Genomic DNA, 27,556 nt, shown 5'->3' on the forward strand with positions numbered 1-27,556 from the left:
AATCCACCTTCATGAGAATGGCTTCAGTCACACTGCTTTTTGCTTGCCTTCCTCCTTCCTTGTCGCCACTTAGTGGGTCGGTGGAATGGGTTGTACACGTTGTACACGTCCAATACCTATATAAGAGATGTAAAAGGCTTAGATGCACAACCTACCGTCAAAAAAAAAAAATCGATTTTTTTGACGAGTACACTCGTCGCTGGCAGTTAACAGCTGGATTGTGTTTGACGAGTACACTCGTCGCTGGCAATCAAGGTGTTAACAGTCCAACATAAAATCTCTCAAATAAAATTAAAGCAAGAGCTTGTCCTCAAATAAAATGAATATAGTGCAATTCAAAATAAAATAGTAGAATAAATTAAATTCAAGTCACTTTCAGGAGGAATACCAAAAACCTTGTGCCATGTCAACTGAGTTTAGCAGCAGTCCAACATAAAATCATCATCTTACAGTACAATGGTGTGCAATTTTCAGTAACAGTGCACTTAATTTTGGAGAAAGACAAATGCTCTTATAACAAGGCATTTCGTGGCATTTTGCGCATACAAACACTGCAGCCTCATGTCCACACAGATAGAAGTAGGCCATGCTGTGTGTACAGCTGATTTAACGAGACACAAACAAGACAGAAGTGCTAAATAGCATTTATACGATTATAACTACTGTTGTTGCGCGGAGCAGCCATCTTGGATTTTTTTTAGGTTGGGGCTGCTGAGACTCCTACGAGTTTGGAATGGGAAATACCAGCTCTAGTGACGTCACGTCCCAGCTCATGAACTTTGAACCGGTAACATTACCAGTTCCCAGTTATAAAGGAATGCATGAATGGAACATTCAACACTTAATGGAAGCACTTGATATACCACGCCAGGACAGGTCAGGGGAATTGAAAATGTAATAAACACTTCAATATTTGTCAAATTACACAATTATTAATTGTTGGCTCCCCAATGTGATGAATGGAAATGTGAAACCGTTTTGATGTAATTGTGGTGGCCCACCACAATTACATTGGTGGCTATGGCTCAGGAGGTAGAGCGGATCGTCCACTAATCAGAAAGGTGGTGGTTCGATCCCCGGCTGCTCCAGTCTGTATGTCCAAGTGCCCTTGGGAAACTGAACCCCCGATGCTTGCGCCAGCACTCTGTGTGGTAGCTTGCCACGATCGATGGGTGAATGTAGGCATTGTTGTAAAGCACTTTGAGTGGTCGGTAGAATAGAAAAGCGCTATATAAATGCAGTCATTTACCATTTAAGTAAATGCCACTATCATGGTATTCAAGTGTACTATATGTGCTATTGACACTGTTATTGATTACAACATTGTTTACAACATTAGTAAAGTGAACTATTGCTTAGATTTAAGCGTGTGGAATCCCTTCTTTTCATATTGATTACAACCAGGGCCGTAGCTAGCTATGAGGACGGGGAGGTCCGGACCTCCCCTAATATTTCAGAGATTTTTTTAATATTTCAGAGATTTTTTTTTTTTTTTTTTTTTTTTTTAGCCTTTATTTAACCAGGTTTGTCCCATTGAGATCAAAGATCTCTTTTACAAGAGAGACCTGGCCAAGAAACAGCAGCAACACAAAGTTACAACAAACAAACACATAAACACATACAATTGAAAAACATTAAAATGATCAAATAAAACATTTGCATACAGACAGCCTGTTCTCAAGAGATTTTACCATAGCCTTAAAACCATTTAAGGTTACTAAGCTATTAAGTTTAAGATCAGACTGCAGACTGTTCCATGCGGTGGGTGCAGAGAACCTAAAAGCTTTCTTCCCCAATTCAGTTTGCACTTTGGGAACAGAAAATTGTAGAGTGTCCTGAGAACGAAGATTGTAAAAAAATAAAACAATCTGCATGGAAAACAGGAAAAGCATGAAAAACACAGGATCGCTTTTATTTTGAAACGAAAGGCAGGTCAGGCAGGAAGTCATCTGACGCCGCGTCCGCGGTAACTTGATTCTGAGAGAGCAGCAGCATGGTGGTGAGTGATGACTGTCTGTCTGCCTGGCGAGATAATTGAAGGTGAGCGAGCTGCGAGACAGTGAGCGAGTGAACGACAGACAGTGAGTGACACACACTGACAGATTTTTTAGCAACAACCAAGAAAGTAAGTGTCTAGTCTGTCTAAGTAACTTTGTGTGTTGTGTACGGCTTGGGTTGTGTACCTGTGTTTGTAGGTGTCATTTTGATATGAATTTGGCTAAAACAGTTTGTGTTTGTTAGTTACAATTATGTTGACAGGAGAGCTGAGCAGGTGGTGACATGAAAGAGAATATACTGAATAATGACATCACAACAGTATAATCCTAATGTTGATTTAAAATGATATATTACTCTAAATATGGCTTAAAAAGGGGAAAAAAAAAACTCAATTTTTTTTCGGCCGCGCCCGACCTCCCCTATTTCGGAACCCTGGCTACGGCCCTGATTACAACACTATGTTCCTGTAAACTCTGATAATATGGTGTATAAAGTCTACACTCTACAGTACTGTCCTCTCCTTGCTCCTGTTCACAGGGCCACAGGCTGACTTTGCTGTGTGTTCTGGACTGTGCAGCTCATCTTCTGGCAATACCTGAAGAAGTGGAGACCGCTTTTCTTAACCAAACGATACAAATGTTTACCAAGGTGAGGAGTACCTCAATATACAGTGTATATGGCCTTTGTAGCACTATTCTGTGGGTGTTAGTGATATACTGTGTGGGTTGTTTTTTTATTTGTTACATGATCTAATATTTCCTTTTCTCTCCAGATTCACGCTGCCTCTGAGAACAACCAGGCTTTATACAAGACTTTGAAAGCAATCCTGACACCAGTTTTGCACGAGATGCGAGAGAAAGCTGTGGAGGAGAACAAAAGCTGCTGATTCAGCCCTTCAAGTTCATCTGTATCGTCATCTGCGTCATAAAATTCATTTCAGATATTTAAGTAGAAAACACAACAAAATACTTGGGCTCCGGCATCCTCCGCCTTGGACAGAAGGAATAAGACACAAACACCAGACACAACAATCAACCAATAAGACGAGACAGTTGTATGCACCGTATTAGTATGCAGTACCTGTGTGAGTGCAAGTTTGTCCGTGTAGGGTACTGTCACTGAACCCAGTCCCAAACAATGTTCCACTCTGACTTCTGGCTATTATTGCTGGCATCAGATACTGCTGAGTGCCGACCTTAGTCCCATATATATTTTCTTCTTTTTTAACTTCAAATCTGGGGCTCATGCATTTCATCTTTCTTTGAAGCTCTTTGTAGACTGTTTTTCTAAGCACTGCCATTCTCTCTGTTCATGTGCCACAATGCTTGGTTTGAAAGCATTCCTTTGTCATTAAGTGTCCTGTCCATTGTAATACTTGAGGGATTATATATATATATATATATATATATATATATATATATATATATATATATATATATATATATATATATATATATATATATATATATATATATATATATATATATATATATCCATATATAAACTTTTTTATTAGCATTTATTATCTGTTAGTTGGTCACAAACGACTGAGAAAAAAATCTCATGACGTGAATGGAATGTTCAGCTTATTTAAAATGTTTTGCCCAGCTGTTCAGGCTGTTTAGAAAAATGGAATTTAAACCAAAATATGTTTTTACACTGTGCAGATGCTACAGAGTGTCTTATTTATTTGAATCTTCTCATTGTATGATAATAACTATAGCCTAGATGACAAAATGCAACGTTTTGTTTTAGATTGAAAATAAGGAGTTCATCCTAGAGTGAATGCAAACTGATGCTACTGTTACAGTAATGCAAATTAGCAGGCCACAGTGCATTTTCTTTTCCAAGCAATTTTATGTCCTTAACGCTATGTGCACCAAAAATGACAATTTCTGACTGTACTGTTGTACATAAAACATTGACCTGCTGCGTCTGCTCTGCCTCAACTTAAATGGCCTATATTTGAACTTAGTGTAAAACGCTGCTGTGTGTGAAGTAGGCCTGCCGGTGTTATTTGCATAGCTGTGGAGACGACTCGGACAACGCGGCTCTGACCTCGTGTGGACGCAATGTAATGTAGATCTGCTGACACGTTGTGGAATACTTAGAGAGGTCACCTGCTCAAGCCTCTGAAAGGAAACGAGACATTGTACTGTGGGGAATTTTCAACAAGCACTATTTTTTCATTGTTACACTGGGCTACTTGTTGAAAAATTAAACTTAACGTAAGCCATGTGGATTGAGTCTTTTCCTTGATAGAAATGAAAGGCCAAGAATCCTTCCTTTTTGCCATCTTTGTCAGTTTGTCAGTTTCTGTCAACATCAGTGAGGAGTTTCTATTTCAAAACTCAGAAAGGAAGCATACAGCGCCTCCTGGTGATGCCTGGTGCCGCTGGCAGCGCTCTCCTCCCCTCCTCTCCTCTCCTCTCCCCCTCTCCTCTCCCCCTCCCCTCTCCTCTCCCCCTCTCCCCTCCTCTCTTCTTCTCCCCTCCTCTCTTCTCCCCCCCTCCTCTTCTCCCCTCCTCTCTTCTCCCCCTCTCCCCTCCTCTCCCCCTCTCCCCTCCTCTCCTCTTCTCCCCCCCTCCTCTCCCATCCTCCCCCTCTCCTCTTCTCTCCCCCCCTCCCCTCCTCCTCTCCCCTCTCCACTCCTCTTCTCTCCCCCTCTCCTCTGGTTCCCCCCACCCACCCCGGTCAGCGGTTGCCTTTTATACACGTCCCAAACAGCCAGGACAACGCGATTGGCTGGCTCAGATTTGAACAGATCTGAGCCAGCCGATTGGCTGTTATCCTGTGATGACGTAATGTCCTGTGCCCCATGACCGGATGGACCATATATGGACTTCCTCCCCCCGACTGGCTGTGCTATCATAGCTGCTGACTGTTACTGCACTATCCGTCTCCTCCCCCCTCCTCTCCCCCCTCCTCTCCCCCTCTCCCCTCCTCTCTTCTCCCCCCTCCCCTCCTCTTCTCGCCCCCTCCTCTCCTATCCTCCCCCTCTCCTCTCCTCCTCCTCTCCCCTCTCCACTCCTCTTCTCTCCCCCTCTCCCCTCCTCTTCTCCCCTCCTCTCCTCTCCCCCTCTCCCCTCCTCTTCTCCCCCTCTCCTCTCCCCCTCTCCCCTCCTCTCCTCTTCTCCCCTCCTCTCTTCTCCCCCCTCCCCTCCTCTTCTCCCCCCCTCCTCTCCCATCCACCCCCTCTCCTCTCCTCTTCTCTCCCCCCCTCCCCTCCTCCTCTCCCCTCTCCGCTCCTCTTCTCTCCCCCTCTCCTCTCCTCTCCTCTTCTCCCCTCCTCTTCTCCCCCCCTCCTCTCCCATCCTCCCCCTCTCCCCTCTCCACTCCTCTTCTCCCCCCCTCCTCTCCCCTCTCCTCCTCCTCTTCTCTCCCCCTCTCCTCTGGTCCCCCCCACCCACCCCGGTCAGCGGTTGCCTTTTATACACATCCCAAACAGCCAGGACAACGCGATTGGCTGGCTCAGATTTGAACAGATCTGAGCCAGCCGATTGGCTGTTATCCTGTGATGACGTAATGTCCTGTGCCCCATGACCGGATGGACCATATATGGACTTCCTCCCCCCGACTGGCTGTGCTATCATAGCTGCTGACTGTTACTGCACTATCCGTCTCCTCCCCCCTCCTCTCCCCCTCTCCTCTCCCCTCCCCTCTCTCTTCTCCTCTCCCCTCCTCTTCTCTCCCCCTCTCCTCTGGTTCCCCCCACCCACCCCGGTCAGCGGTTGCCTTTTATACACGTCCCAAACAGCCAGGACAACGCGATTGGCTGGCTCAGATTTGAACAGATCTGAGCCAGCCGATTGGCTGTTATCCTGTGATGACGTAATGTCCTGTGCCCCATGACCGGATGGACCATATATGGACTTCCTCCCCCCGACTGGCTGTGCTATCATAGCTGCTGACTGTTACTGCACTATCCGTCTCCTCCCCCCTCCTCTCCCCCTCTCCCCTCCCCTCCTCTTCTCCCCTTCTCTCTTCTCCTCTCCCCTCCTCTCCCTCTCCTCTCCTCTTCTCTCCCCCTCTCCTCTGGTTCCCCCCACCCACCCCGGTCAGCGGTTGCCTTTTATACACGTCCCAAACAGCCAGGACAACGCGATTGGCTGGCTCAGATCTGAGCCAGCCGATTGGCTGTTATCCTGTGATGACGTAATGACCTGTGCCCCATGACCATATATGGACTTCCTCCCCCCGACTGGCTGTGCTATCATAGCTGCTGACTGTTACTGCACTATCCGTCAGATCCCTTTGCAATACCAACCCCGTGCAATCCATAAAGGTACATGGACGTTACTCTGCAGAAACTACAGTAACAAAATCACGAATTGCTCTGTTTTTGGAGCTCTGCATGTCTGTGTTTGTCTAGTTAACGTGTTAACGTTAGCTAACGGCTAACATTCGCTAGTTAGCCAACCAACCAGCAGCTAACATTAGCTAGCTAGCTAGCTTACCGGAAGCGATATTTTTTTCGGATGATGGCGAAGGCGAAGGCACCCCTGGCCCTCTCTGCCTCTGATTAGTGGCAGCGTTATAAACCTTAGATATGACTATATTAAAAACATAAACACACTGGCGTCTTTCATGCCAGTGCGTCTTTCATGCAGGCTAGCAAGCGTTAACTGCTGTATGTCTGTCTGACCCACTGAGTCTGACGGTCTGACCACAGACTGTAACAGAGATGTAATGCAGGATAGCCAAGCGAATGTGTTTGGATGGAAGTTTGACGCTAGGCCAATCAGAGGCAGAGAGGGGCGGGTTATGCCTTCGCATAGCCTTCGCCATCATCCGGAAGAAAAAAAATCGCCTCCGGGACAACAACGCTACCCAGCGTGTGCACGTCTTTCCGACAAGGGTGGTTGTTATGGCAACTATCAACAACAACAACAACAACTACTACTAACTACTACAAGACATAAAGACCAAAATAGGCTACCTTGTTAATGTGTCTGTCGGAGACACGGCCTAATGTTAACATTTAATATGAGCCGAATATCAGCCTGCGCTCAGCTATGTATACAGGAAGTAAACCGGATATTCAGGTGGGTTGTGATGTGTCAGTTGTGTGAAAATCGGCCTCGGAACTATTGTAATGTGTAATGTCATCCATTACATCCATCCAGACTGGACTCCCTTGATGACAATTGTTTATGAGGGGCTTGTGGTTTAGGCTTTATGGTGTAAGAATTTTAAATCATTCCAGTGTGAATGTGTTGTTCTCATCCTAACAGCAGTCTCCTCAGGACAGACATCTTGAATCAAAGTGAAAGTAATCTACCTCACTAAATTAAATTGCATGAAGGCAAATTTCCATTTGCCCTTTGCCGCTCTTGTCAAAGCTGACATCTTAGGCTCTAAGATTTAAAGTTGGATTTAAAGTTACGGTGATTATTAATTTAAAAAATGATATAAAACATAACCGCAATGTATGGGCCACCATTTCATCCCACAGACTGAAATATAAGTGCATTATAATTTATTCGAAATTTAATTTCCCCCCAGACAGCCAGCATACCCTCCGACCACTAGGTGGCGGTAAAGGGCCTAACCAGTTTGTCAAACGTCAACTAACATTAAAACAAGACGACGAAGAAGAGCAGTCAGAATAGTCAGCAAAGATCAGGACCAAGGAAACAAACAATGATGCAAGAATTTAACAAATATATATATATTTCTACACATGCCGGACGGCCTGTATAACGGAGTCTAAACCGCTGACGTCTAAACCAGTCTGAGAAAGATGGAGTTTGTGCCGTCCTGTGGAGGGCAGTAATGGGTCTAGTTGCATGTAAACTGCTGCAATTTCCAGAAGAACAAGAAGAGCACTCGCTCTATGTTAGCGGCTAACTGTTACTTGTCGTTACTTTAACTCATTGGGTGCCAAGGACGCCGTACGGCGTCTTTTTATTAATCTCGCTTGGGTGCCAAAGACGCCGTATGGCGTCTTTTTTTCGAAATTGCTTTTATTCAATTTTTAGATCGTTTAGGACCTTGGGCAAGTATTCAACATGAATCCCTACAAGAATCGGATGCGTAAATCGGCGCAATCTTGACGCGATGCAGTGCTGCCCCCCCCCTTCCTGCGTCAGGGCGCTGCCTTTCTCTTCTTGAGAGCGCGACAATCGGCCATTCCTTCCTTGTCTTCCCTTCCTCTCGGTCCGTGTATTTCCTCTTGAGCATATCCATAGCATAGCGAGTATTTAGCGAGTATTTAGCATAGTCATTAGCGATAGATTATATTTAGATCAGTTTGTGAGATTGTGTGGTGAGTAGATTTGAGTGTTTGGCGTGTTTGGTGAGTGGTTTGTGTGTCTGAGACACACAAACCACACACAGTGTGTGTGTGTGTGTGTGTGTGTGTGTGGGAGATCGCGTGTGTTAGTTAGCGTTAGCAGTAGATTAGCTCTTAGTTAGTAGTGTGTTTGTGAAAAAATAAAAAAAAAAAAAAAAAAAAAATAAGTGTCGGTGTTGGTGTTGGTGTCGGTGTGTCTGTCTGTCTGTCTGTGTGTGTGTGTAGTTGTCTCTGTCTGTGTGTCTGTGTTAGCTAGTTTATAGCCAGGTGTAGGCGTGTAGCTATAGATTAGCTATGCCCAGGCGCAGACGGCCTAGGCCCGGAGCTGGCCAGCTTACGCTGGAGCAGGCCCTCTGCCGTGCCGTGAGGAAGAGAGATCTTCCGGAGACGGACTCGGAGGACCCCTCATCCGATCCTTCATCGGATCCTGTGGAATCCAACACGAGGGATGGTGACTGGCATCCACCACCTCGTCAGGCCCACCTGGATTCCAGCGATGGTGAGATGAATCGATTTTCAAAAAATCATCTGATATTGAAAACACATATCATGTATCTTATTTTTATAAACTCTCACTTTGACTACAGACTCTGACGAGTTTGATGAGGAGGAGGAGGAGGAGGAGGAGGAGACTGATCTGGCGCCTCAGAGAGGCTCAGAGGAGGGGGATGTGGCGATGGCGTCTTCTTCAAGAGGTGAGAACCTATACTTTGCAGGAAATTCATGTCACGTATACAGCCAGCTACATCTATAATAATAATAATAATAATTGATTGGATTTATATAGCGCCTTTCTAGACACACAAAGCGCTTCACATATCAGGGGAGGGAGGGGGAGGGAACTCAACTCATCCACCATGTATTTGTCAGGACAAAAGGAAACCATGAGAACAATCTAAACATGTGACTTACAGTACAGTATCTATATAGGAACAGGCATCACTGGCCAGCAAGTAAACAAACCATTGGAGGTAATAATGTAAAAAAAAAAATAAACGCACACACTTATTCATCAATTTATTTTTGTCAACACAAAGCTTGGTAAGAATAACAATCCTGAATTAGCCTACTAATACCATGTAAAATATAAAATTTCAGAGTTGCAGCACAGCTCTGAGGAGGGGACTGACGATGAAGGGGCAGGTGCTCCCGCCAGCTTTCGTCGTGCCCGCTTGCAGTCCAGTGACGAAGGTGAGATATAAGCCATTTTAGAATTACAATTATTCATCTGATATTGAAAACATAAACTTTTTTCCCTCAAGAATGTATCATATTTTATAAACTCACTTTGACTACAGGGGAGGAGGAGGAGGAGGAGGAGGTGGTGGAGGAGGAGGAGGAGGAGGAGGAGGTGGTGACGACTGAGCGCGTGCGGGCATCTGCAGTTGGGAAGAGAGGGTCTTCAAGAGGTGAGAATCTATAGATACTTTACAGGAAATTCATGTCACGTATGCAGCCAGCTCATCTATAATAATAATAATAATAATATCAATTATTATTATTATTATTATTGTCAACACAAGGCTTCTAATTATTGGAAAAAAGACAGCTTTTTTACATATCACAATTGTCTGAAGAAAAACCTTTTATTTCATTTTTCAGCGGGCAAGCCTCGTCAGGAGGACTCTCCACGCTGGCATACTATGCCAGACTGGAGCCCCAAAGTCTTCCCCTTCACAGCAATGCCAGGTCCCAGGAATGCGGCTGCATCACTACAGTCAGACAAGCCGGCAGATTTCCTGGAGCTGTTCCTCGGTGATGAGCTGCTGCAGATCATTGTTCAGCAGACCAACATCTATGCCAAACAGTGCATCGCCGTGCTGGATCAGCTGCACATGCCCTACACCCGGGTAAACGCCTGGCAACCGCTGTCTGTGGGAGAGCTGAAGCGATTCCTGGGGCTCCTCTTCCTCACTGGCCTTGTCAAGAAGCCCAAGATTGCGGACTACTGGTCTCTTGATGTGGCGATGGAGACCCCATACTTCAGGAAGACAATGTCCCGCAACAGGTTCCAGCTGATATGGCGCTTTCTCCATTTCTGTGACAATGAGAGGGTCGATGCCACCGACCGGCTCCACAAAGTGCGGCTCATCCTTGACTTGCTCCTCTCCAAGTTCAAGGAAATGTACCAGCCCTCACAAAACATTAGTGTGGATGAAGGGATGCTGTTGTGGAGGGGGAGGCTACGTTTCCGTGTGTACAATCCGGCAAAACCGATAAAGTACGGAATAAAGAGCTATATTCTGTGCGATTCAGAAAACGGGTATTGCTATGCAATGAAACCCTACTGTGGAATTCACAGCACCCTACTGGACACCGTGCAGTTCCTCATTGCCGGCCTGGAGGGATATGGCTACCGTCTGTGGATGGATAATTTCTACAACAGCGGGACCGTGAGCCGACGTCTCCTCAGCCTCCAGATGCACTCAGCTGGGACACTCCGGGTGAAGAGGGGCGAACCTGCGTCCATCCGGCAGGTGACCATGTCGGATCTGCGAGTAGGTGAACGACTCGCTCGTCATGACGATGGGGTGATGTTCCTGGCATGGCGGGACAAGCGCATCGTCAGGATGATCTCCACCTTCCACCAGGATGTCATGAAGACTGTGGCGGTGAAAGAGAAGGGGCAAAGTGAACGGGTCCTGCAGAGCAAGCCAGCATGTGTTGTCGAGTACAACCAGTACATGAGTGGGGTTGATCGACTTGACCAGAAGATATCCTACTATCCATTTGTGAGGAAGACGTCCAAATGGAGCTCCAAGTTCGTGGTCTACCTCATGCAGATTGCAATGAGCAATGCATTTATTCTGTACAGGAAATGCAACCCCACGTCCAGCTGCAAAGTCCTCAAAGAATTCACCCTGTCTGTGGTGAAATCGTGGACGGAGGCGACATCTGCTTGCCCCCCCCCTCCTCCTCCAGCAGACGAGCCACCTCCTCTTCCTCCAGGAAGGACGCCAAGACACACACGCCAACGGTCCAATTCAGTGAGGCAGAATGTGGACTTTGCGGGTCATGTGCCACAGCCGGTGAAAGTCCCGCCCACCAAGAGCAAGGCAAATCGAAAATGTGCGCACTGCGCAGCGAAGGGACACCGAAAGGAGACCAAATTTGTCTGCCCCCAATGTGACCATGTGCCTCTCTGCCTCTACCCCTGCTTTTTTGAGTATCACTCACAGTGATTGTTGTATCTTTATACAACAATCACTGTGAGTGATACTCAAAAAGAGACTAGATAACAGTACTATTATTATTCTATAGTTATTTATAGATTATTATTATATATTATTATATATATTATTATTATATATTATATTATTATTATATATTATTATATATAGATAGTTATTTATAGATTATTCTATCCTATTCTATAGTACTACAGTACTATAGACTCGCCCCCACATCTCAAAGCAGCAGTTATAAAAGATCTGTATGTTTTGTGCTAACTCCACACAGGTCATCTGAATATGGCTGTCCGGACAGGGGGACGCCCAGAGAGGCCACGGCCCATTGTTTATAGTACGGTACAAGACAATAATATTTTCTATAACAGTGATGCTGATGTCATAACTGTCCTCAATGTCATAGGCTCGGATGATGTCATCGGTACAAGTGTCCAGTGATGTCAGCAGTGATGATGTCATCGCTCGTGACCTTTTTTTGCCTCCAATATACAGCATGTGTTCATTTCCAACTCCTGTGAAGGTTATTTTCAAGAAAATAAAACAATGCAGGAAATTTTGTGTTTGACTATTTTTATAATGTTACACAAAAAATGAAAGCTTAGAATGTGTAGTTTCATCCAGAAAAAGAAAAAAAGTTGATATCTTCTTTCTTTGTGGAAATATGGACTTCAATATCCAGCATGACCCCGTGAAAGTGAGCATTTTGATGTTAGACCAAGTGGTATACTAATATTTGTAGAAAATAAACAAAACATTCTTTTGACATACTTTTTCCCGCAAGTAAACTAGACATTCTAACCTTTCATTTCAGCTATAGCATTTTGTTCAACTCAAAGGAGAATTCATTATTTGGCCTATGTTTACATAAAGTTGTCTTGATTTCCAACTAGTTTGAAGGTCCATGTGAAGAAGATAAAACAGTGCAGGACATGTTGTGTTTTGAATATTGTTATTATGTTACACATCAAATGAAAGCTTTCAATGTGTAGTTTCATAAAAATAAAAAATAAAGTTGATATCTTCTTTCTTTGTGGAAATATGGACTTCATTATCCAGCATGACCCCATGAAAGTGAACATTTTGATGTTAGACCAAGCTGTAAACTAATATTTGTAGAAAATAAACAACACATTCTTTTGACATACTTTTTCCCGCAGGTAAACTAGACATTCTAACCTTTCATTTCAGCTATAGCATTTTGTTCAACTCAAAGCAGAATTCATTCTGTCGCCTTTCTAACATAAAGATGTGATTATCTCAGAAACTAATTTCACCATGCTGTTTTCGGTCGAAAACACTCTTTTTCAGAGGGGTGTATTTCCAAAATGGAACAGTTTATAAACACACTTTTTTTTTTTTTATGAAACAGAAGGGTTCAAAGTTTCATTGAGGCTATTGGTTGTCCATATAAGAGGAACACAAAAAATGATATGGCTATATTAAAATGCATTGCGGCCTATGTGGCACAGTACAGCAACCTTTTGCCCAAGGGCCGTGGCACCCAAAGTGTTAAATGGCAATAAAACGCCACTGAATGACCAAATTGATTTAACTTTTAACACATTCACTGCCAGCCATTTTTTTTTTACTGTAGGTAGCTTCTGCCAGAGGGTTTTTTTGAGGATTCTGGCTCATCTTTCAAGACCCGAGGATTCTTTTCTGCTAAGATTTTGTGAACACAAAATATCTCAAAAGAACTAATAGAATGTGTGCTTTCTCTGTATAAAAGAGTTAGTTTGTAGAGTTAGTAGTTATGTAGGCATTAGCACTTGAATACAGCATGGTTTCAGCGTCTGAAAATTTAAGCTGAGATAAATAACTTTTTGTGAAATTCGATAGAACAGTCACTTTAACCATTCATTTTTGGCATCAGTAAGACGTCAGACATCTAAACAATAGTTTTGAACAGTAATTTCCTCTATAACAGCAGGAAACCCCCCTCTACTTCAAACTCCTCCCTCCGTGTGTGTTCTTCTTGGCTGCAGCGGGCGTGTCACAAGCTCGTTTCTGCTGCTGCTGCTGCTGCTCCTGTCTGCTGGCGGCCGCTGGGCGAGGATGGGCTCGCTCGTTTCTTGGGGTTTCGGTTGAGAAACCCCAAGAAACGGGGTTTCTTTTGTGATTCTGGTCTTATTTATGCTGCGTGTTTCAAAGTGTGTTGCACCCATAATCTATTATGCAAATTTGCAATCCCCCACCGCCAGCAATCAGCGCGAAAGCGAAAGCGTTTTCGCCAATCCATTTTACAGTATGAGAATGGTTTCATCGCGCGTTCCCCTGCAGTTTTGGCTCGGCTTTTTCTAGAATGGAGAGCACTGTCGCCACTTAGTGGGTTGGTGGAATGGGTTGTACACGTTCGGTGGCTTCAATATTTATATAAGAGATGTAAAAGGGTTAGATCAACGTTTTTTTTTTACGTATTAACACGTCATTGGCAGTCAACCGTTGGATTTTTTTTGACGTGTTAACAACTAACCAATGCTGGGGGTCCGTATTGAAAGTGGAAATCGAAATGGTTAAAAGTTAAATCAATTTGGTCATTCAGTGGCATTTTACTGCCATGTAACGTAACGAAAAGTAACAGTTAGCTGCTAAAATTAGCCACACGTGACGCGTCGAAGCACGTAGCGTGCGTCGACGTAATTACGTAGTCGACGTCATCGATTACGTCGACTCGCTGGGACAGCCCTAATATATATAGACGACAGTGTGGAAACAGTATTCTAACACTAGCCTGGTTAAAACCATCCAGATGTGTGAACTGTTTGGTTCTGTGGATCCGTCTGGACTCAGCGCTGTGCACAGTGATTTCAGTGGGTGGAAGTAGCCAGTCCTTCAGCCAATCAGCATCAGATCCAGTCAAATCTAAATCCACTCAGAACAACGGCGAAAACATATTTTCTGCTGAGAAACCTCGCTGGTGCAACTCCTGCTCTTGTTTAATTGTTGTTATGGAGTCTATTTCTGCAATAACTGCACTTATGGCTGTTTAAACTCAATGAACGTTGATGTTACTGTTCGAGCCGGAGAGCCACGGAGGCAGCCATTTTTACTGCCAGGGTTACTGACCTGTCTGTAGCAGACTGTGACCCAGGGTGTGTCGTTACTGACCTCTGTCTGTAGCAGACTGTGACCCAGGGCATGTTGTTACTGACCTCTGTCTGTAGCAGACTGTGACCCAGGGCGTGTTGTTACTGACCTCTGTCTGTAGCAGACTGTGACCCAGGGCGTGTGGTTGACGATGAGAGCCGGAGCCGCTCCTTCATAGTAGTCAGTGAAGCCGATAACAGTGGAGTGATCTGAGATGTTCACGTCCACGATGATCCCTCCATACTGTGAGAAGAGAGAGAGACAGATATTTGTTATTTTTTTAACCCCCAAAATCAAATGTGCACAATATATTATATTATATTATAATATATTATATTTTTGTATAAACTAAAACAGCTTAGTTGGGTTAATTTTTGTTTTTTATTTGGTGTGTTTTATTTTTGGTGTGTTTTTTATATTTTACGATGGAAAATAAATATTTTCTTTTCACCTTTTCCCTGTTGATGATATTTGTGTGTGTGTGTGTGTGTGTGTGTGTGTGTGTGTGTGTGTGTGTGTGTGTGTGTGTGTGTGTGTGTGTGTGTGTGAGATTGTGTTTGCGGTGACACACCAAAGAAAACATCATCATCCTGCAATGAAATGTTTGAAATGTTTTATAGCGTTTAGGTGATTGATCTAATTATCTATTAGAAAACATTCCCTTCAATTTCCCTGGCAAAACGATGAGACAAGTAGCTCCACACCCATGCTCCATGCATTCCTACGGGCTTCGGAGATGAACGTATTCCAGTGTGCAAAGATTGATGAGCAGTGCATGTAAACACTGCAGACTAGAGGTCTTCGGGTATGCCCGACCCCCCGAATACCCGAGGTTCCGACCCAGCCGGGTCTGGGTCCATTCAAAAGAAGTGACCCCGGGTATGGGTCGGTTCCGGTAGCGATTGTCACGGGTCTCGGGGTTCTGACAGTGAAATGCCGGGTCCAATAAGACCCGAGTGGACCCGGCGATCAGCGCTGATCACGAGAGAAACGCATCAAAACAGCACACGTGAGGCTTGTTGTCACAAACTGCAAGTAAATCCATAGAGAAAATAACTGGCAAAGAGCGTTCCCATCTGCAATGAAAATGACTTCCTCGTTTACATGAGGCGCATGTGACCACATGCGCACACATGTGCCTCAGGCAAACGAGGAAGTGATTTTCGTTGCAGAGAGGTAACCCTCTTGCTGGTTCCTCGCTATGGATTTAATTGAAGATGACTGTTTCCCGTACTTTTGGATTATTATTCGATGATCGCATGGTGAGTACACAAGTCACAACATGTATGTGATTGTTTCTAGCGCTGTTGTGTGTGTTTTTGGGCGAAGGAACGGCGGTAGCATAGAGAGTGAGACTGCCACTGTACTATCTAACTAGCGTTAGGCAGCATCAACCAGGGGAGAATGCTATAATGTTAGTTAATAAAGATGCACAAAGTTTCATTTGATATACAACTTGTAGCAGTTAACAAGCAACTTTGACGTCGACACCACTAGTCTCTGCCTCGGTATGTCTCGGATCTGAACGGGGCCAGGTCTCAGATTTCTAATAATAGACGGGTCCATTACAGGTTCGGGCACAAATTCCCCAGGTCCATTAGGGTCCGGGTCCGTGATTTTGGACCCGTGAAGACCTCTACTGCAGACTGACCTGGTCCATGCCCAGTAGGGTGCCGTTGTCCTGCTTGTTGAAGAAGAAGGACTTTGAGGAAGATTCAGACCCGACGACTCGAACACAGAGGCGGCCCCCCACGCTCTCCGGCCACAGAGGCAGACACTGAAACACACAACAGACAACAACTGACCGTTGGAAACACACACTGCAACACACAGACAACAACTGACCGTTGGAAACACACTTGCAACACACAAGACAACAACTGACAACAATTTTCCTCATTTTCGGACCCAGACCGCCTGCGGGGCGGGCCAACCCGGGGGACGGGCCAACCCGCGGGACCCAGTGGGTTCTGGGGAGGCCGCGCGCATCACTAGCGGAGAAGTAAAGGCAGCGTCCGGCTCACTGACCTCAGTGGAGGCGATGTAGTGCCACCTGGTGGCGGAGGCGTGATCTCCATCTCCCTCCTGCAGCTCGCCCACCTCCAGCTCGTATGAGGACTTGTTGACCAGCGTGAAGAACGGACTCAGGGTCACGATACGGGTCAGGTTAAAGCTGCTCATCTGGATACTCACCCCCACCTGCACGCACACACACACACACACACGCACACATGCACACGCACGTATGCACATGCAGACACACACACACACACACACACACACACACACACACACACACACACACACACACACACACACACACACACACACACACACACACACACACACACACAGAAGTCTGATCTAAATAGTTTTCTCTCCTGTGTTTATGACTTAAAGGATAAGTTCACCCAAAAATGAAGATCAAGTCATTGCCTACTTACCCCCATGCTGATGAAAGGGTGGGTTTAAGTTGACTTGAACAGATGTGATTTACACCCTGTTTTAGCTGAAATCTTCACTGTAGCCACGGATGTGTGTGTGTGTGTGTGTGTGTGTGGGGGGGGGGGGGGGGGGGGGGTAGCAGTGCTGCTACAATGAAGATTTCAGCTAACAACATGGTGTAAATTACATATTTTCAAATCAACTTGGCATCTCAGGGCTTGTGGAGACTTGGATTAAGCCAAAGTGAGGAGTATATGGAGCCCTTTTTTGAAAATTTTAAGTTGGTCACCATCAACTTAAATTGTTTAGGTCACAGGATGCTGCGACAGTGTTTTGCTGTGAAACTCCACAAATATTTTGAGGACTAAAAACCCTGTCCTTCACTGTCCTATCAGCATGGGGCTGAGTAGATAATAGATAATTATTTGTGGGCGATCTTATGCTTTAAGAACAGGTGACAAACGTTTTGCCAGGATAACCTTTCTAAGTTCCTATTTTTTTCCATCTGTGTAACATATGTAGAATTAAATAGTGTTAAAATATATTGACATTTAGATTGACTAAAGGAGGTCCAACTACAAAAATACACAGATGGGGGGAATACTTGTATTCCTATAATTTGTATATTCCCATTTGGTCTTGCTACCAGTTCAGTTTGGGAATAACAGACCAGTTTGCTTAACAGTCTGCCTCATACTGCTCATGACACAGACATTAACACACTGTCTCTCTGTCAGACAGACAGACAGACAGAGAGACAGACAGACAGACAGACAGACAGACAGACAGACAGCCAGAGAGACAGACAGACAGAGAGACAGACAGACAGACAGAGAGACAGACAGACAGACAGACAGACAGACAGAGAGACAGACAGACAGAGAGACAGACAGACAGACAGAGAGACAGACAGACAGACAGACAGACAGACAGACAGACAGACAGACAGCACCCTGAGAGGAGTGTATGAGATGTTACCAGGTAGTCCATGGTGGTGGAGGGACAGCGCACACAGCCGTAACTGCCCACCGTGTCCAGAGAGAAGCCGTCTGACCAGGAGGAGGTGGAGACACACAGCTGCACCTGCACCAGAGGAGGAGAGACACAATGTTAACACACTGTTAGCACACAGCTGTTAGCACACAGCTGTTAGCATACAGGTTTATTTGCATACAGTAATCTAGTTTCCCTTTGGTTTGTCTTTGATGGTTTTGCTTTAAGTTTGGTTGATTGTCTGTTTGTTTGGTTGATTGCATGTTTACAGGTATTTATATGTTTATGAGTGCATATTGGGGGTTTTTAATAATAAAAGATAAAAAGAACATCCTGCTGTTAACTCATTGAGTGCCATGGACGAACATGTTCGTCATTTCAAATAGTAACGTAGAGTGCCAAGGACGAACATGTTCGTCAATTGCGTTTTTTGACGGTGGGGCGTCGATCAAAGCCTTCTGCCTCTCCTGTACAAATATTATAGCTATTGGAGGTCTATAACCTATTTTACAGAACCCTTAGGTGGCGACAGTGCTCTCCAGGTTAACAGAAAGGCAGAGAAAAACAGAGAATAAGTCGTTGGGGAAACGGAAATCGCATCGCATCCGTATGCATCGATATGCATGAAGCGTTTTAACGTTAGATGTGCCTACAGCAGCCAATCTGCTCCCACAATTGAGCTCCTCCATGTCCGCTGCGACAGCCCATTCGCATAATCAGCCGTGGAGTTGTTATTATTCTCAACTGGAAGCATAGGAGCCGGTGACAAACACACGCGGAAAAAGCTGGATGTCGCGCACCCTTCACAGTGCAGAGCAAACTCAGCAGAGAGCCACCTCCCATACAGGAGGAGTGTGCAGTTGAGGCGGGGCGGGGCGGGGGGGGGGGGGGGGGTGGCACGCAGAGCAGCACACAACACGCAGACAGACCCAGGCAGCAGGACAGGGTTGGCAAACGCAAGCCAGAATATCCGATGCCCACCAGCAGCAAATCAAGACCAGCAAGGAGCTGCAACCAGCAGCGCACGCAGGGGCCAGCGCTGCTGGTTGCAGCTAAAAATATTATTCTGCCAAACAAAATTCCCTGGCCTTCACTGTTTTATTGAAGAAAATTATTTTTGAGGTGTGACTACATCAGAAAATTAGCTTCAGAGTCAGTGATGTGTTTGAAATGTTTAATTTCACAAAAGGGCCATTATCTCAGCTTCTAGAAAAAAACTGCTCTTTTTTGTTAAATCAAGCTATCTTCTCCGGCTGATAACTAAAGAACGGAAAATGATATCAATAAACCTGTTTTTGCTGATGATAGAAAAGAGTCTCATCGTTCTTTTTGCGTGTTCATTGTTTACATAGTAATATCACACAATATTCTGTGGGCCTCGAGAAATCACTGAAAAAAGCTCTGAAACTCTGGCACTGGGAGCGTCCGTTCTCCAAAAGTGGCTGGCACTCAATGAGTTAACACAATGTTTTTTTGTGTGCATTTTTCTATCAGAATGATCGCCTGCATTAACTGCTGTAACCACTTGGCAAATAAATACAACGCAGAAACATCTCTTGCTTTATAATGTCATTGTTTTGCACTTTTTTCTGCTGCAGCAATGTGGGAATGAAAGCCTTTCTGCATTCATCTCAGTATGTGGCCACGCCACACCACGCCACGCCACGCCACACTACGCCACGCTACGCCACGCCACACCACGCCACACCACGCCACGCCACACCACACCACACCACACCACACCACGCCACACCACACCACACCACGGCACACGCCGCATTGATGCAGTCATTCCTGCAAAAGGAGTATTGAGTGTATTTTTTGATTTTCATGAGATAAGCCATAATCATCCAAATTTAAACCAAAAAAGGCTTGACATATTTAACTTTATGTGTAATGAATCTAGAATATATGAAAGTTTCACTTTTTGAATTAAATCATGAAAAAAAAAAAACCTTTCAATGATTTTATTTTTTAGATGCACCTGTACTCTGGTCTCCCTTCAAGCTGTGTCAGATCGTTGAAATGACTTATGATTGGTATCGTGTCATTATCCTAACCTCTTCCAAGGAATTTTCCTATTGACTTTCATCTGTGTTTTTTGGAGTCCAGTACTGATCTTGTTTTTTTTCTTGCTTCCCAGGAATCCTGATTTCCTGCCTGACAGCCCGCACCACATTTTGTTAATAAATCCTTTGGGTTTGTTCAACCACCAACAAGTGTCTGCATTTTGACTTCCACCTGGGTCGTGCGAACAGGCCTACCTTGCTCTTGCTGAACAGGGCCTTCTTCCTGAAGGAGAAGAGCACCACATCTCGGTAGTCTGCGGGGTGTTTGACGGACAGCTCGTCGGCGCGGTACTGCAGCACGCGCGACGTCTTGTTGATGATCCAGTACGGGCTGAAGACCGACAGCAGCAGCAGCTCTCGTCACGTGCACGCTCACGTCGGCCGTCAGCCGGGGGTCCGAGTCGCAGGTGAAGGAGACGGGGAAGAACTCGGGCAGGTCCGGGTCCAGGCGCACATGGCCGTGCCAGTCACGGCCCTGGTACTGAGACGGCACCAACTCCATCATCTCTCCAGAGATACGAGCGTTCAGGATGTCAGAGGAGCTGCCCTCCTGCAGCTCATAGAACTCTGCTGAACCCTGGGGAGGTGATTATAAAAACACCTTAGATTTACACATCAGAGTCAATTAGAATAGTTTCAATTAGCTCACTACGGAAGCCCAGAGAGGCAAGTTGTTGTTGTTGTTATTTACTGTATACATATACAAACAATTACAAAAAATACAATATAATCATCATTGAATGTGAAGGAGAATTGCCTAAAAACCCTCCAGGGACTTAAGTGTGGCATTCTCCAGGTAGCATATTATTATAGTAAATAATAAGTGAGAAAACAAAAATAATCTAGGAAATTCTGAGCTTAATATTAATATTAATTATTAAATAAGTATTACAAAGGCCACGATTAACCTGGCAAAAAAAGAAATTTAGAAAAATGATCCTGGCAAAAACCTTTTCCCCACCTGTTCTCAACTCATAAACACAGGAGAGAAAACTATTCAGATCAGACTTAGCAGCATGTGTGGTGAGCGTACCTCCAGCAGGTAGCGCAGCGTGTAGGGCAGCAGGTTGCGCAGCGTGGCCACAGGGTGCAGGTGGATGATGTAGGCGGGGTCCCAGTCCTCCTCTCCGGCGCTGGTGATGTGCTGCAGGCTGTCGGGCTGCGCCAGCGTGTTGAGGCTCAGAGGCAGGAAGCTGCTGTCTGTGGCCGGGCAGCTAGCGCAGCACAGAGCGCACCTCAGAGCTGCGGTGCACCTGCTCCTTCCACGACACGCAGGTGGAGGAGGCTCCGTATAGCCCCTCCAGATGGCCTGCCGGGCGCACAAACAGCTGGGCCCTGGGGAGGGGAGGGTGTAGGCAGAGGTCACACATACTGAATAAAATCAATCAATCAATACTCACTAACGGCTGCCTGCAGGGCTGCAAGGCTAAAGCCCATGGTACACCAATCAAATGTCCTACAACGGAAAATGTCTCCAAACAAGGACAGACAGCCATGGCACACCAAACAAACATCTGTGTTTCTTTCATGTGCCATGGACTTAAAACTGTCTGAAGCAGGCAGAAAACATTTCTGTCTACTGGACACAAAAGTTGAGGATTTACGGTCTGCTTTACAGTTTCACCTGGAAACAAATACATATACATATACATATACATATACAGATCCTTTCCAAAAAAAAAATATATCATGAAAAGTTATTTTTTTTCCATAATTCCTTTCAAAAAGTGAAACTTTCATAGATTATAGATTCATTACACACACAGTGAAATATTTCTAGCCTTTATTTGTTTCATTTTTCATAATTTTGGCCTACAGCTCCAGAAAAACCCCCCAAACAGTATTTCAAGAAATTAGAATAGTGTGAAGAAAATCAGCAGTTACTTCTCAGTTATGACTGAGTCCAGCCTCAGTCCACTCCCTCTGAATCTCTGCAAATTTTTGAATCGTCTTTGCTTGACAAACTGCTGAAGCCCACGTTCATCCATGGTATTTCCATGATATTGTAATTTTTTGGAAAGGATCTGTATATATATATATATATATATATATATATATATATATATATATATATATATATATATATATACACATACATTTTCAAATTCTGACAAACATCTGTCATGGATCTGCACAGTATAACACAAGGTCATTCTGAACAATGAAATTCTTAGGACAAGGCAAGCAACAACTACATGTGGTTACTACAACTGCTGTTTCATGTGGGTTTATGGTCCAGCGCAAGCTATGACTGGAATCTGGAACGGAACGTATTTTGGCGACGTCCGTCCGATATCCGATGTGTGAATTACATCAGTATCGGCATCCAAAACCGATATCCCGAAATATCCCATCACTAATCTGGATTGTATATACCTGTAGGTTTCCAAGGCGACGTGGAACTCTTTCTCGGGCTCGGCGACTCCGAGCGTCAGCAGGCTGCTGGAGGACGGACAGTACTTCAGGATGGAGAAGGGCACCGAGAAATGATTCTTAATCTGAAAGCAGAGGCAGAGGTCTCAGCAGAATTATTACCATTATCTTCCTTTCTATTTTCAAGGTTCTCAATGCATTCCAGAGAACTGAGTACATCACATTGACCTGAGAAAGTATATCAAACTATAACTAAACAGCGAACATGAATGACTGAAGTGTTACAAATTGAACTAAAGGGTATACATCTGCCGTGGCCTGTTACGCCCCCTTGTGGCTAGTGGGTGTGGAAAGTTTATGACTTCTAAGTTGGCACATAACCAACCTTTCTGCCAAGTTTCGTGCAAATCTGTTCAGAACTGTTCCACAATTGTGGATGATTTTTTACAGTGGTGTGAAAAGTCCTTTCTTAAACTTAATGTGTCAAAAACAAAAGAAATGTCAATCGACTTTCGCAGACAGGCTCCCGTCCCCCCATCACCTACCCTTATAAATGGGAAACAGGTAGAAGTGGTCAGCCAGTACAAATATCTGGGGACAATTCTGGATGACAAACTGAGTTTTGAGCCTAATGTGAAGGCAATTCTAAAGAAAAGCCATCAGCGCTTGTTCTTTTTAAGGAAGCTAAGAAGTTTTAACGTAGACAAGTCACTTTTGAAAATGTTCTACTCTTCTTGTATTGAGTCAGTCCTCACCTTTGCATTTATTTCTTGGTTTGGGAACATAAACTTGACAAACAAGAACATGCTAAAGAAAATTGTCAGGATGAGCTCCAAAATCACAGGCTGTAACTTGAATGACCTCTGTCTTCTATATAAGAAGAGGGTTCTTAAGAAGGCTCAGGGTGTCCTGCGTGACCCACAGCACCCTCTTTACCCTGAGTTTTCCCTCCTTCCTTCTGGGCGCAGGTATAGGATGCCCCGCTGTTGCAGGAACAGATACAGCCATTCTTTTGTTCCTGAGGCTATTCGCTGTCTGAACTGTTGAATTGAATAGTAGCCTACTTCATGCCCCCTTTTGTTTTAATTTACATGGTTTCGTGTCCTTTTAAATGTACTATGTTTTAAGACATCCCTATTTTTTACTGTTTCATGTCTGTATGTTTTTAAATTACTTTTTTTTATGCTGCACATGAATTGCCCCAAGGGGGATAAATAAAGATTCTCTACTACTACTACCTTTTGGATGACATTGGGTTTGATGCCCCTGTGGCCTTTAAAGGTTAAAGTGAAGCAGACTGAACCGACCTGCAGCGGCGAGCGGACGGTGATGACCTTGTTCCCCTGGATGGCGTCGACCTGGAGCACCACGGACACGGCCTGCTGCAGCTGCGCCCCGCGCACGTTATACAGCCGCCGGCCCGGCTTGTCCAGAGCGATGTTACAGATCTCACTGTAACCTGAAGGAACTACGGGGAGGACACAACATATTTTACCTGTTTAAATAAAGGTAAAGGTAAAAAAAATAAAAATGTATTCACATATAAAGATGTATTTATAGAGGGAGGCGCACGCAGACTCCCACCTCGGCCTCCTTCACTTCCTCAACAAAATGGATCACCGGATTTGATTTATCTCTCGCCTCTCAAGGCTTCCATAATAGAGCAGCGCAAGGATGACTATTTTTGTAGACCAACCACAGAAGTCATGTACTTCCTGGTTCCGTCGTCGGGAAGTAAGTCAATATGATTTATATCACATTTATATAGTAATATGACAACCACAGAAGTCATAGTCAAGTTAAGTAAATGATGAAACTGCGGCCAGATAACCTTCACAAACTTATAGACTTATATGATTTTGAAGCGTTTTCTGAAAATCCATTACCACATGTTTTCCCTACCATTATGAGGCTCAGGCACAGCACCAAATCAGTTTTGGGCAGCACCAGTAAGCCGAATGAATGTCAAATCAATGTTGGTCCCCAGTGGCGGTCAGCAGGGCACAGGTTTGTCTTTTTGGGTGTTGTTTATTTATTAGCTGCTGTGGCTTTTCCACATGTTTGTACACAGATATGGTCATATAATAATGGTCCAAAAAGTAGCCACCAAGCAGCCCCTGACGACACAGCACCTAAGCCCTCCAAAAAGCCAGGGAAAACCCTGCATCTACTGAAAGAAGTATACATGGCACTATATGTGGCGTACAAAATCCAAGTCCAGACACATCATCAGATGGGCTAGAACATGAAAAGCACTATATGCGTGTCGTGTATAAAATGAGAAGGTGTATGTGAGTCTGGAGCCGACTGACTGACTGACCGATGGTGAGGTTGAAGAGGCAGCTCTCCTGGCGCTGCAGGGTGGACAGTTTGCCCCGGGACGACGAGGCGGACGCTGAGTGCTCCAGGTCCATGCTCTGGCCCACCGCCACCTCGTGCAGCTTCCCCCGCGCCGCCGCCGCATCCACCAGACGCAGGTTGGCGCCGTGCTGCACGATAAGCGGGATCCCCAGGGCGTTCCAGATGGTGAACGGGGCTTTCTCCTTCACAGAGTAGTCGAAGGTGGAGGCCGTTCCTTCAGAGAACGCCTGGGCAAAAACAAGAATGTGTCTGTCCGGCTCCTCTCTAACTCCACAGTGATCCAGCATACAGCCAGCTCATACATCTTTGAAATGTGTTCTAAACGTGTTTATCATTTTTCCAACCCAGTTTAGATGAAATGCACAGACTTCTCAGTAGGAACGGTTATCTTAGTTGTTGGCACAAATGTGTTGCTGTTTCTAGCGGCCGGAAAATCGGTTATTGCAGCTTGCAGTTATTTGCAGCTTATCCCTCTCTACCTGAGCATTGTGGGTCAGTGTTGAGGTTGAGGCTTACTTTGGAGGATGGTGAAGACACAGAGGATGAGGCTTACCTTGGAGGTTGGTGAAGACACTGAGGATGAGGCTTACCTTGGAGAGGTTGGTGAAGACCTTGAGGAGGAGTCTTACCTTGGAGAGGTTGGTGAAGACCTTGAGGAGGAGTCTTACCTTGGAGAGTTTGGTGAAGATGTTGAGGTAGAGTCTTACTTTGGAGAGGTTGGTAAAGACTTTGAGGTAGTCTTACCTTGGAGAGGTTGGTGAAGACTTTGAGGTGGAGCCTTACCTTAGAGAGGTTGGTGAAGACATTGAGGTAGAGTCTTACCATGGAGGTTGGTGAAGACGTTCAGGTAGGGCCTTACCCTGGAGCTGGAGGTTGGTGAAGACGTTGAGGTAGAGAGTCTTACCTTGGAGAGGTTGGTGAAGACGTTGAGGCAGGATTGCGACACAGTGATGTTCATGGTGTCTTTGGAGCAGATGGTGATGACAGTGCGAGGTTCAGGGAGAACGATGAAGTCGTCTCCAGGAACTGGACTCTTGTCCTGGACCGGGTTGTTCTTCATCTGCAGGATCAAACATATCAGACACTGTGTCAGATCCACACTCAGTTTGGACACAAAGAATGCAGAATAATTCACCCAGATCAAGAGTGAAGACATGGAATGCCTTAATATAGACCTTTATACAGTATAAAGCAGTGTGTTTGTGTCAGTGTGTGTTGTGTCAGCAGTCTAACACTGCTGTCTGTCTCCACAGTGTTAGCGCTGTTAGCTTAAACAGACACAGTGTTAGTGCTGCTAGCTGAAACAGAAGCTAACTGCTAACAGTCTCACCTCCAGCATGAGGTTCCACCTGCGTTTCCCGCCATCCACTCTCTCTATCAGTGGCTCCCAGACTGCATGGCTCTCATTAAAGTAGTTTACCTGCAGACACACAGGACATATTATTATATCATTATTTATACATTCAACTTCTGGATTGCTGACAAGACTGTTAGGATCAAGATGAGAACAACATTGTTTATTACAAGGCTTTGTTGAATATCAATCAACAAACTTTTTTCACTTTTGTGTCTTTATCATGCAATCAAACAGAATAGGTTTGAGAGCAACACTGAATTTTTTTTTTCAAGTAAAAAAAAGTGATTAAAAAATATATTAATGTGATGTGCAAATCCATCTCATGTCACATGATGACACATCATGAGTGAGCTAAAAATGATTCACTGCACAGGTATTTCCCTGAGTCAGTAAAATGTGAGTGATCCCCACAGTCACCTCCAGCGTCATGTCTGCGTTTAGGTGCAGCAGGGAGGACCAGTTCCTGGCCGAGCCACTGAAGGAAGACTCAGCCAGCAGCAACGGGACGGTCCTGTGGCCCAGCCCCGAGTCCAGAGTCACCTGGACCACCTGTCAAAGACAACACACACGTTACACAGAGCATACTGAACTACACAGGCCCGAGTCTAAAGTCACCTGGACCACCTGTCAAAGACAACACACACAGAGCATACTGAACTCCACAGGCCTGAGTCTAAAGTCACCTGGACCACCTGTCAAAGACAACACACACAGAGCATACTGAACTCCACAGGCCTAAGTCTAAAGTCACCTGGACCACCTGTCAAAGACAACACACACAGAGCATACTGAACTCCACAGGCCTGAGTCCAGAGTCACCTGGACCACCTGTCAAAGACAACACACACAGAGCATACTGAACTCCACAGGCCTGAGTCTAAAGTCACCTGGACCACCTGTCAAAGACAACACACACGTTACACAGAGCATACTGAACTCCACAGGCCTGAGTCCAGAGTCACCTGGACCACCTGCCAAAGACAACACACACAGAGCATACTGAACTCCACAGGCCTGAGTCCAGAGTCACCTGGACCACCTGTCAAAGACAACACACACAGAGCATACTGAACTACACATGCCTGAGTCCAGAGTCACCTGGACCACCTGTCAAAGACAACACACACGTTACACAGAGCATACTGAACTCCACAGGCCCGAGTCTAAAGTCACCTGGACCACCTGCCAAAGACAACACACACGTTACACAGAGCATACTGAACTCCACAGGCCCGAGTCTAAAGTCACCTGGACCACCTGTCAAAGACAACACACACAGAGCATACTGAACTCCACAGGCCAGAATCTAAAGTCACCTGGACCACCTGTCAAAGACAACACACACGTTACACAGGGCATACTGAACTCCACAGGCCCGAGTCTAAAGTCA

The 27,556-nt window shown here is 45.1% G+C and overlaps 1 pseudogene across 1 annotated transcript in view; it reads right to left on the reverse strand.

Moving 5' to 3' along the window:
- LOC310776271 (intermembrane lipid transfer protein VPS13C-like) overlaps positions 1 to 27,556 on the reverse strand; it is a 107,554-nt pseudogene that overhangs the window by 63,444 nt on the left and 16,554 nt on the right. The window contains exons 12-23 of the transcript in view: positions 26,584 to 26,715; positions 26,140 to 26,229; positions 25,714 to 25,869; positions 24,769 to 25,036; positions 23,756 to 23,916; positions 22,452 to 22,573; positions 21,109 to 21,410; positions 20,271 to 20,652; positions 17,992 to 18,096; positions 16,597 to 16,767; positions 16,220 to 16,345; positions 14,678 to 14,811 (exon numbers count right to left, since the gene is read on the reverse strand). The product of the transcript in view is annotated as an intermembrane lipid transfer protein VPS13C-like (transcript). The remainder of the gene's footprint in view (positions 1 to 14,677; positions 14,812 to 16,219; positions 16,346 to 16,596; positions 16,768 to 17,991; positions 18,097 to 20,270; positions 20,653 to 21,108; positions 21,411 to 22,451; positions 22,574 to 23,755; positions 23,917 to 24,768; positions 25,037 to 25,713; positions 25,870 to 26,139; positions 26,230 to 26,583; positions 26,716 to 27,556) is intronic.

This window comes from Poromitra crassiceps (genome assembly GCF_964638095.1).
Source record: "Poromitra crassiceps genome assembly, chromosome: 5".
NCBI lineage: Eukaryota > Metazoa > Chordata > Actinopteri > Beryciformes > Melamphaidae > Poromitra > Poromitra crassiceps.